Genomic DNA, 9,666 nt, shown 5'->3' on the forward strand with positions numbered 1-9,666 from the left:
GCCCCCGCCTCCCCGCACCTCACAATGGGGCAGCGGATGCGTTGGAAAACTGCATCCGCTGCCCCCGTTGTGCAGCGCATTCACAGCTAGCGTTGGTGCACCGCAACGTCACATAGCGACGTGCAGTGCACAACGCTAGTGTGAAAGTCGCCTAAAACAAAGTTTTTGTGGTAAAAATGTAATCATTTTTTCTTCCCTGTCCAATGGTGTCAGGTTCAGTGATACATCCATGGTGTCAATTTGATCCCTGCACTATTAGATGAATTCATTGAAAGGTGTAGTTTTTAAAAAGGGGTCACTTATGGTGGGTTCTGCTATTCTGGCACTGCACTATAATATGGTGCTCCTACCCTTCCAAGCTTTGTTCTGTGTCCTAAAAGAAGTTCCGGATTACATATAGGGCAGAGGTGTATCTAGGGTTTCTGGCACCCGGGGCAAGAATTCATTTTGGTGCCCCCCCAGGACACACGCGATTTTCACACTTAGTCATGTACCTACAAGCTCCTCTCCCTAATGCTCTCAATGATCAGTGAAAAAGTGAGAGAAGCAGAAGAGAAGCTCGTTGTCACAGGACCACAAGTATGAAAGTCACATATGAGTAACGTATCCATGTGACGACTACTGGAACCTGCAGAGCTGAATCCTGACATCACAGACTTCTGAATTCTCACAACTAATGCACTGCAAACTTTTAGGATCCCCCTTGCCGGTGGACGGTCATGTCAGCACAAGCCTGTGATTTGTATACCTCTGACCACATTCTGACTAGACATGCCCAGCCTCACTCAGTTCATTTTCATTGAGTGAGGCCACACATGTCTAGTCAGCACGTGACCGCATTTTATTTAAATCGCCAGCACGAGAGATTCCTGACAGCGTGCAGGGCGCAGTGTGAGAATTCAGAAGTCTGCAGTCACAAAGAATGACTGCAGACTCATTACAAACCTGGACCTCCCCTTTAAAGCTCCTAACATAAATAAAAACCTGAGAGTTAGTTAGCATCACACATAACATTTACATCGAGGTACCTTATAGATGACGTCTTCTCTGGAGTCATTCTCCTTCTTTTCTTCATCTTGTCCAGACCCCATGATGAGTTTTCTCATCCACAGCTCGTCTCTGCAGACTTCCATCTTCTCCGCTCTTTTGCAGAAAATTTCCACATGATGCCCTTAAAGATAGAAGTGTCATTATAATGCTCCTTATTAAATAATTGGCCCTCACTATATTGTCTGCACAAAATGTGACCCCCACACTGTCCCTCTTATGGTACTTGCTCTTCACACTGACCTCTCCTTTCCATACCGGCCCCCTCTTCACACTGTCCTCTCATACTATGTACCCCTATAGGGCCCAGTATTTATACTGTACTCACACGCCCCTTCCTTGGTATACTGTCCCCTCCTGGCTGTGCCCTCACACTGTCCCTCCATGCTACACCCACTATTCAGTTTCTATTCTGTGCCCACTCACTTTTGTCCCCCCATACTGTCTCCTCACACTATTCCCCTCCCTCCTTATACTGTCTCCTCTCACATCGCCCTGTTCACCATACTGTCTCCTCATATATTTACCCCCTCACTTTCTATACTACCTGCTCTCCTAACTCCCCATACTGTGTCTGCACAGATCCCATCACCCTCACTCCCGTACTCTGTCCACATACATTTTTCACATCGCTCCTCATACTGTGCCCTCATTCTCCCATATTGTTTCCTCATACATGCCCCCATTCCCCCATACTGTTTCCTCATACATGCCCCCATTCCCCCATACTGTTTCCTCATACATGCCCCCAATTCCCCCATACTGTTTGCTCAAACATGCCCCCAATTCCTCCATACTGTCTGCTCAAACATGCCCCCAATTCCCCCATACTGTTTCCTCATGCATGTCCCCATACTGTTTCCTCATACATGCGCCCCATTCCCTCATATTGTTTTCTCATACATGCCCCCAATTCCCTCATATTGTTTTCTCATACATGCCCCCCATTCCCCCATACTGTTTACTCATACATGCCCCCCATTCCCCAATACTGTTTCCTCGTACATGCTCTCATTCCCCAATACTGTTTCCTAATACATGCCCCCAATTCCCCCATGTTGTTTCCTCATACATGCCCCCCATTCCCCTATACTGTTTCCTCATATATGCCCCCCATCTCCCCTTTTGCTCTTCATTTTGTGTCCTAAAATCTACCCCACACATTAAATCCCCCATCTCCATTCCAAATGTCCCCACACACATTAAATCCCCCATCCCCACTCCAAATCTCACCCCACACATAATAAATTCCCCATCCCCAAATTATCCCCACAAATAATAAATCCCCCTATCCCCACTCAAATTGTCCACACACATATTATTGTCCTCTACGCCACCCCATCATTGCTCTCTTCACCACCTCCATCATTGCCTTCTCCATCACGCCCATCATTGCCCATTTCACCACCTCCAGCATTTTTTCCCCCAATCCCATCATTGCCCTTTCCACCACATCCATCATCTCCTCCTCCCCCACATCCCCATCCTTGCCCATTCCACTATTTCCTTCATTTCCTCCTCCCCCACCATCCCAATCCTTGCCCATTCCACCACTTCCATAATTTCCTCCTCCACCAGCATCCCCATGACTCTCCCCGTCAGCCCCATCATTGCCCTCTCCTCCCCCACCATCCCCATCATTGCCCTCTCCCCGTCAGCCCCATCATTGCCATCTCCTCCCCCACATCCCCATCATTGCCCTCTCCCCGTCAGCTCCATCATTGCCCTCTCCTCCCCCACCATCCCCATCATTGCCCTCTCCCCGTCATCACCCATCATTGCCTTCTCCTCCCCCTACACACACACAAACCATTTATCTCTCTGCACATTCCCCTGCAGCGAGCCACACACACACACACACACACACACACACAACCCCTCTCACCTCTCCTCACGCTCTGCCGCAGCATCTCCATCGCCTTCTGCTGACACAGCTGGCCACTGAATGATGACGTCATCCAGCGGTGCGTCTGTGTGAGAGGAAGCGCGGGCAGGAAGCAGGAAGACAGATCGCTGCAGCTCCGCTGCTATTTTCTCTTGTAGGCAGCGGAGTTGCAGGGATTTCTCCCTGCCCGCCGCAGCCACCCTGCAGGGGCACCCCTCCACCTCCGCACATGTTGGGAGCCGGCGCTCTGCAGCTTCTCTGTGCCGGCTGTCAGCTTGACAGTCAGCACAGAGAACAGCTGACTCCCAGATCGGGGGCGGCAGAATGCAGCCGCTGGGTGAAACACTGTGGACCGCCACATTAGGCGGCCCGACTGTGCCCCATTGCCGGCTGCGCCCGGGGTACATGCCGCGGCTGCCCCCCTAGATACGCCACTGATATAGGGTATTGGCTCACTCAGGATAAATTGCAGAACAATCTGAGAGGTCAATTTTTTCCTATTAGCCCTTACAAAAATTTGGGGCTAAAACAACAGTTTAGGGGTAAAAAATGTAATTATTCTTTCTTCACTGCCCAATGGTATAAGTTTCTGTGAGGCACATGTGGGGTCAATATGCTCACTGCACCCCTGAATGAATTCATTGGGGAGTGTAATTTGTAAAATGACATTACTTATGGGGCTTTATGCTGTTCTGGCACCTCGGGTTTTCTCTCAATGTGACATGGCACCCTCAAACCATTCCAGCTAAATCTGATATCCAATATGGCACTTCTTCCCTTCTGAGCTTTGCACTGTGCCTCAAAAGTAATTTTTATCTACGTATGGAGTAAAGGTGTACTCAGGAGAAATTACTCAAAATTTGTAAGGTTCATCTTCCCCTATAGCCTTTGTGAAAATAAAAAAAATTGGGGCTAAAAGAACATTTTTGTGGGGAAAAATGTGATCTTGTATTTTCACAGCACTACGTTATAAAGGTTTGTGAAACCCCTGGAGATTCAAGGTGCTCACAACACATCTTCATATATTCTTTGAGGGGACTAGTTTCTGGTCACTTGTGGGGTTTTTTCACTGTTTAGGAATATCAGGGGCTCTCCAAACGTGCCATGGCGTCTGCTCTCAACTCAAGTACGGTAATTTTTGCCTTCAAATATTCAACTGGCGCTCCTTCCCTTCCCAGTCCTATGTACCCAGCCGTTTTTCCCCAAATATTGGATATCGGTGTACTCAGGAGAAATTTCACAACAAATTTTGCAGTCCATTCTCTCCTGTTACTATTGCAATTTGGTGCTAAAGTAGCATTTTTGTGAAAAAAAAAGTAAAATGTTCATTTCTTTTTTCCACTGTGCATTAATTCCTGTGAAAAAACTAAAGGGTTAATAAACTTGTTGAATATGGTTTTGAGGACTTTTAGGAGTTCTTAGAATGGTGTCATTTTTGGGTATTTTCTGTCATGTAGACCATCCAAAGTCGCATCAAATGTGATGTGGTTCCTGAAAAAATTGTTTTATGAATTTTGTTGGAAAAATGAGAAATTGCTGATCAACTTTTAACCCTTGTAACTTTCTAATAAAAAAAATTATGATCCAAAAATTGTTCTGATATAAAGTAGACATGTGGGAAATGTTATTAATTAACTATTTTGTGTGGCATGACTCTCTTGTTTAAGGGCATAAGAATTAAAAGTTGGAAAATTGCACATTTTCAAAAGTTTTGCAAAATTTCCAATATTTTCACAAATAAACTCACATCATATTGAATATGTTTTACCACTATCTTGAAGCACAAGATGGCTCAAAAAACTATGAAAATCAGTAGGATCTGTTGAAGTGTTGCAGAGTTATTACCGCAAAAAGTGACACTGGTCAGATTTAAAAAATGAGGCACGGTCAATAACCTGCAAAGTGGCTCAGTCATTAAGGGGTTAAGATGTGTCCTGTAATCATCATCACATGTGTCTACAAATTTGTTCTCAATCTGCCTATTTAACCCCTTAACGTCCACTGACAGGCACAGTTCTTCATGGCCGGGTGTCAGTTCCAGGACGGACTGTGTCTGTCATGCATTTAAACTGTCACCGCATGTAAACACGCAGTGACAGTTCAGGGCTGACAGCTGTCTGTGACAGCTGAGAGGCACGGGAAGGGGTGCAGGACCCATACTATCAGTCCCCTCACCCAGATCGCTGTGATCAGTCAGTCAATCTCACTAGCCGATCACCGATGCTCCCGCCTGAACAGTGCAGCAGATCAGCTCTGCCAGTGGCTGAGTGTCTGCACCAACAGCCAGGAGCGGTGTCTGCGCCGCACCTGGCTGATAACTCCCTAAATGCTGCGATTGAGCGCGATCGCAGCATTCAGGAAGGAGGCAGAGCAACGGGAGCTCCCTTTTCTTCAGATCAGCATCCCCGCAAAGTCATCGCAGGGGCCCGATCGCTGCCATGGTGACCCAGGGTCGTCATGATGACCCCCAGGTCACCAAGCTACAGAAAGCTTCTAAACCCATGCACACAGCATGGTGTCAGAAGCTTTCAGTATATGTATAATGCAGTGCAATGCTAGTGCATTGCAATGCATTATATCTTCAATCAAAGTAAAAAAAGTGAAAATCCCATAAAGGGACTAAGTAAAAGCGGAAACAAAAATTCTGGAAAAAAATATTACAAAATAATAATCACAAAAAAATCCACTAATACACATTTTTATGTAAAAAAAAAAAAAAGTACACGTTTGGTATTGCCGCATCCGGAACAATCCGATCTATAACTGTGTCATGCTAGTTAAACCCTTTAGTGAATACCGCAAAAAAAAACACACAAAAAAGTGGCAAACTATGCTTTATCATCATACCGCTTGGAAAACGTGGAATAAAACATGATTAAAAAGATGAATGTAAATAAAAATGGAATCACTGAAAATGCCATCTTGCCCCTCAAAAAAACAAGCCGCCATTCAGCTCCATCAGCTGAAATATATGTTATAGCTCTCAGAGTAAAGCAATGCAAAATCTTTTTTTCCTCTAAAACTTTTTATGGTGTAAAAGAGCCAAAGCATAAAAAAACTATATAAATGTGGCATCGCTGTAATCGTACTGACCTGAAGAATAAAATTGCCTTATCAATTTTACCACTTGGAAAAAAAAATAACAGTTCCTGAATTGCTGTTTTTTGTTCATTCTGCCTCCACAAAAATCGTACTAGAAAGCGATCAAAAAATGCTATGTGCCCGAAAATGGTACTAATAAAAAAAGTCAGCTTGTCCCGCAAAAACAAGCCCTCACATGTCCATTATTGCTTTCAACATATGGCGATGCAAAAACTTTTTCTGCAAAAAAAAAGGGTCTTACAGAATGTGAGAGCAGTCAAACATAATAAAAGGATATAAATCTGGTATCGCTGTAATCGTACCGACCAAAAAATAAAGTTGCCTAATCACTTTTACCACACAACAGAGTAAAAAATAAATAAAACCAATTTTTCACCTGCTGTGGATTTGTTCATACTGCCTCCCAAAGATTGCAGTAAGGCTCGGCGCACATTTATCCTGTGCTCTACACTGAATGCTTACACCGGGTTTTCCGTGTAAATCTCTGAAATACGTGATTCAGGCAGAACCGCTGGCGGAAGATTCCCTATAATGAGGCAGATGGAAGCACTGTGAACGCCATAGGACCTGTGATCTGGCAGGGTCTGTCTTTTTAAACGTGCATAAAAATGTGGTCCATCATAATTTTGTGCACCTCTGAAAGGAAGGACAACGCTGAATAGAGCCCAGACGGTGTCCAGAGTAACTCTGCTGCCTCACTATAGTGATTGGATAACTCGGGGGTTTCATTTTTCATGTCACTCGGAGATTTAGATCCCAAACCCCAAAGTATGTGGTCAGCGTAGAGCGCCGGATAAAAGTGATCCCAAACGTTATGAAAAATGTTCACAATAAAAGCTTCAACTCAATTCACAAAAAAAGCAAGTCCCCACTCAGGTCTGTCATCTGTTAATGGAAATATAGGGAGTTTCCACATTACTGGTAGTACAAAAGCTCTGGAAAAGCGAAATGGCTCCTCACCCACCAAAAGAAATTCAATAAATTCTCCGCTCCAAAATCCAAATACCCCCTCCCTTCTGAGCCCCAGTGTGCATAAAACACCTTTACCGTTCACATTTGGCAGGGGTATAACTTCCAAAATGGGGTTACTTGGAGGGTAGGATTCTGCTCTCTAGCACTTAGGGGGCTCTGTATAAGGAGTCCGTAAACTATTCTAGGAAAATCTGTGCTCAATGAGGCAAATAGCGCTCCATCCCTACCGAGACTCTCCGTATGGCTAAGCAGTACTGTACAGCCACATATCAAGTATTTCTATACTCAGTAGAAATTGTGGGACAAATTCTGGTGCAAATTTTACCCACTTCTTGTGTGAAAATGTTACATCTGGGGCTAAAACTAATTTTTTTGTGGTAAAAATGTAAATAATGTAAAAAAAATTTTTCTTCACTGCCCAATGGTATAAAATTCTGTGACCCAAGGATGGAGACAAAACAATCACTGCACCCCTAGATTAATTCATCAAGAAGTTTATTTTGTAAAATGGGGTCACTTATGAAAAGTCCTGCTGTTCTGGCACCTCAGGGGCTCTCCCAGTGGGTCATGGCCCCCTCAAACCATGAGTAAAATCTGCACTATAATAATGCGCTCCTTCCTTCTTGAGCTTTGCACTGTGCCTCAAAAGTAGTTTTCACCCACACATGCGGTATTGGCACACTCAGGAGAAAGTGCACAACAAATTTTGGGGTCCATTTTCTCCCGTTACCCTTGAGAAAATAAAAACTTTGGGGCTAAAATAAAAAAATAAAAATTTTGGGGAAAAATGTTATTTTTTTTAATTTTCTTAGCTCCGTTATAAACTTCTTTAAAGCACCTGGTGGTTCAAGATGCACAACAAACAACTAGATAAGTTCCTTGAGGTGTCTAGTTTCCAAAATTGTATCACTTGTGGGGGTTTCCACAGTTTAGGCACATCAGGAGCCCTTCAAAAGTGACATGGCATTCGCTCTCGATTCCAGCCAATTTTGTGTTCAAAATGTAAAACCTTGCTCCTTCCCTTTCGGGTCATGCCGTGCGCCCAAACAGTGGTCTTCCTCCACCCATGGGGTATCAGCGTACTCAGGAGAAATTACACAAATTTTGAGGTCCATTTTCTTCTGCTACCTTTGTTAAAATAAAAAAATTGGTGCTAAAAGATGATTTTTGTGTAAAAAATGTGATTTTTAATTTTCACGGGTCTACATCATAAACTTGTCTGAAGCACCTGGGGGTTCAAGGCACTCACTAAACATCTAGACAAGTCCCTTGAAGGATCTAGTTTCCAAAATGGGGCCACTTGTGGAGGGATTCCGCTGTTTAGGCACATCAGGGGCTCTGCAAATGCGACATGGTGTCCGCTCTCGATTCCACCCAATTTTATGTTCAAGTTTATGGTGCTCCTTCCCTTCTGAGCCCTGACGTGCGCCAAAAAAGTGGTCTTCCTCCACACATGGGGATCTCAGGAGAAATTGCACAACAAATATTGTGGTTCATTTTCTCCTGATACTCTTGAGAAAAAAAAAATAAAAATTGTGTCCGAAGTAAAATTTTTGTGAAAAAAAGTTAAATGTTCATTTTTTCCTTCCACATTGCTTCAGTTCTTGTGAATCACCTGAAGGGTTAAGAAACTTGTTGAATGTGGTTTTGAGCACCTTGAGGGTTGCAATTTTTAGACTAGTGTCTATGCCTGATGAAGGGACCTGAGTAGTCTCGAAATCTTGCAATTTGTTACCATCTTTTCAGTTAGGCATTAAAAGGTATCAACCACTGAGGACTCTCAATTCTAAATATTTTTCTATCCACTGGCTAACACGGTACAAAGATATAAATCTTTCCTGTATCAAAATTTTTGCCTAATTTACATTTTTTCACAAATAAAAACAATAAATTTTGAAGAAATTTTACCAATATCATAAAGTACAATATGTCATGAAAAACAGTCTCAGAATCAAAGGGATCCGTTGAAGCATTCCAGAGTTATAACCACATAAAGTGACAGTGGTCAGATTTCAAAATGAAGGCCTGGTCATTATCTACAAAGTGTCTTGATCCTTAAGGGTTTAAAGGGTGCCATAGACTGATAGCGGCATTAAACATGTTACAGCCGCTGGTGGATCAGCTCTCATGTGCCTGAAAACATGCAGGCTCAGCGCCGGAGCCCGCATCAAGAGAGGGAGGCGACCTATGACATATAAATTGTAGTGATGAGCGAATATACTCGAGATTTCTCGAGCACGCTCGGGGGTCCTCCAAGTATTTTTTAGTGCTCGGAGATTTAGTTCACTTTAGTTTAGTTTAGTTCCCTAGCAACCAGGCAACCCCCACATGTACTTATGCTGGCTAACAGATGTAAATCATTCAGCTGCGGCAAGAAAAACTAAATCTCCGAGCACTAAAAAATACTCGGAGGTCACCCGAGCATGCTCGAGAAATCTCGAGTAACGAGTAAATATTCGCTCATCACTAATAAATTGATCATAGATTGTGAAAGGATTAAGTTTAACCCCTTCATTACCTTGCAATATTCCGTAGTTGTGCTTTTGTTTTTTCCTTCCCTAATTCAAAGAGCCATAACTTTATTATTTTTTCAACCCCATAGTCACATGAGGGCTTGCTTTTTACTAAACGAGTTGTACTTTGAATAATACCATTCATTT

General features: G+C 43.5%; 1 protein-coding gene across 2 annotated transcripts in view; it reads left to right on the plus strand.

Annotated features, from left to right (window-relative positions):
• TNS3 (tensin 3) overlaps positions 1 to 9,666 on the plus strand; it is a 586,621-nt gene that overhangs the window by 187,207 nt on the left and 389,748 nt on the right. The window lies entirely within an intron of this gene.

This window comes from Ranitomeya variabilis, chromosome 6 (assembly GCF_051348905.1).
Source record: "Ranitomeya variabilis isolate aRanVar5 chromosome 6, aRanVar5.hap1, whole genome shotgun sequence".
NCBI classification, from domain to species: domain Eukaryota; kingdom Metazoa; phylum Chordata; class Amphibia; order Anura; family Dendrobatidae; genus Ranitomeya; species Ranitomeya variabilis.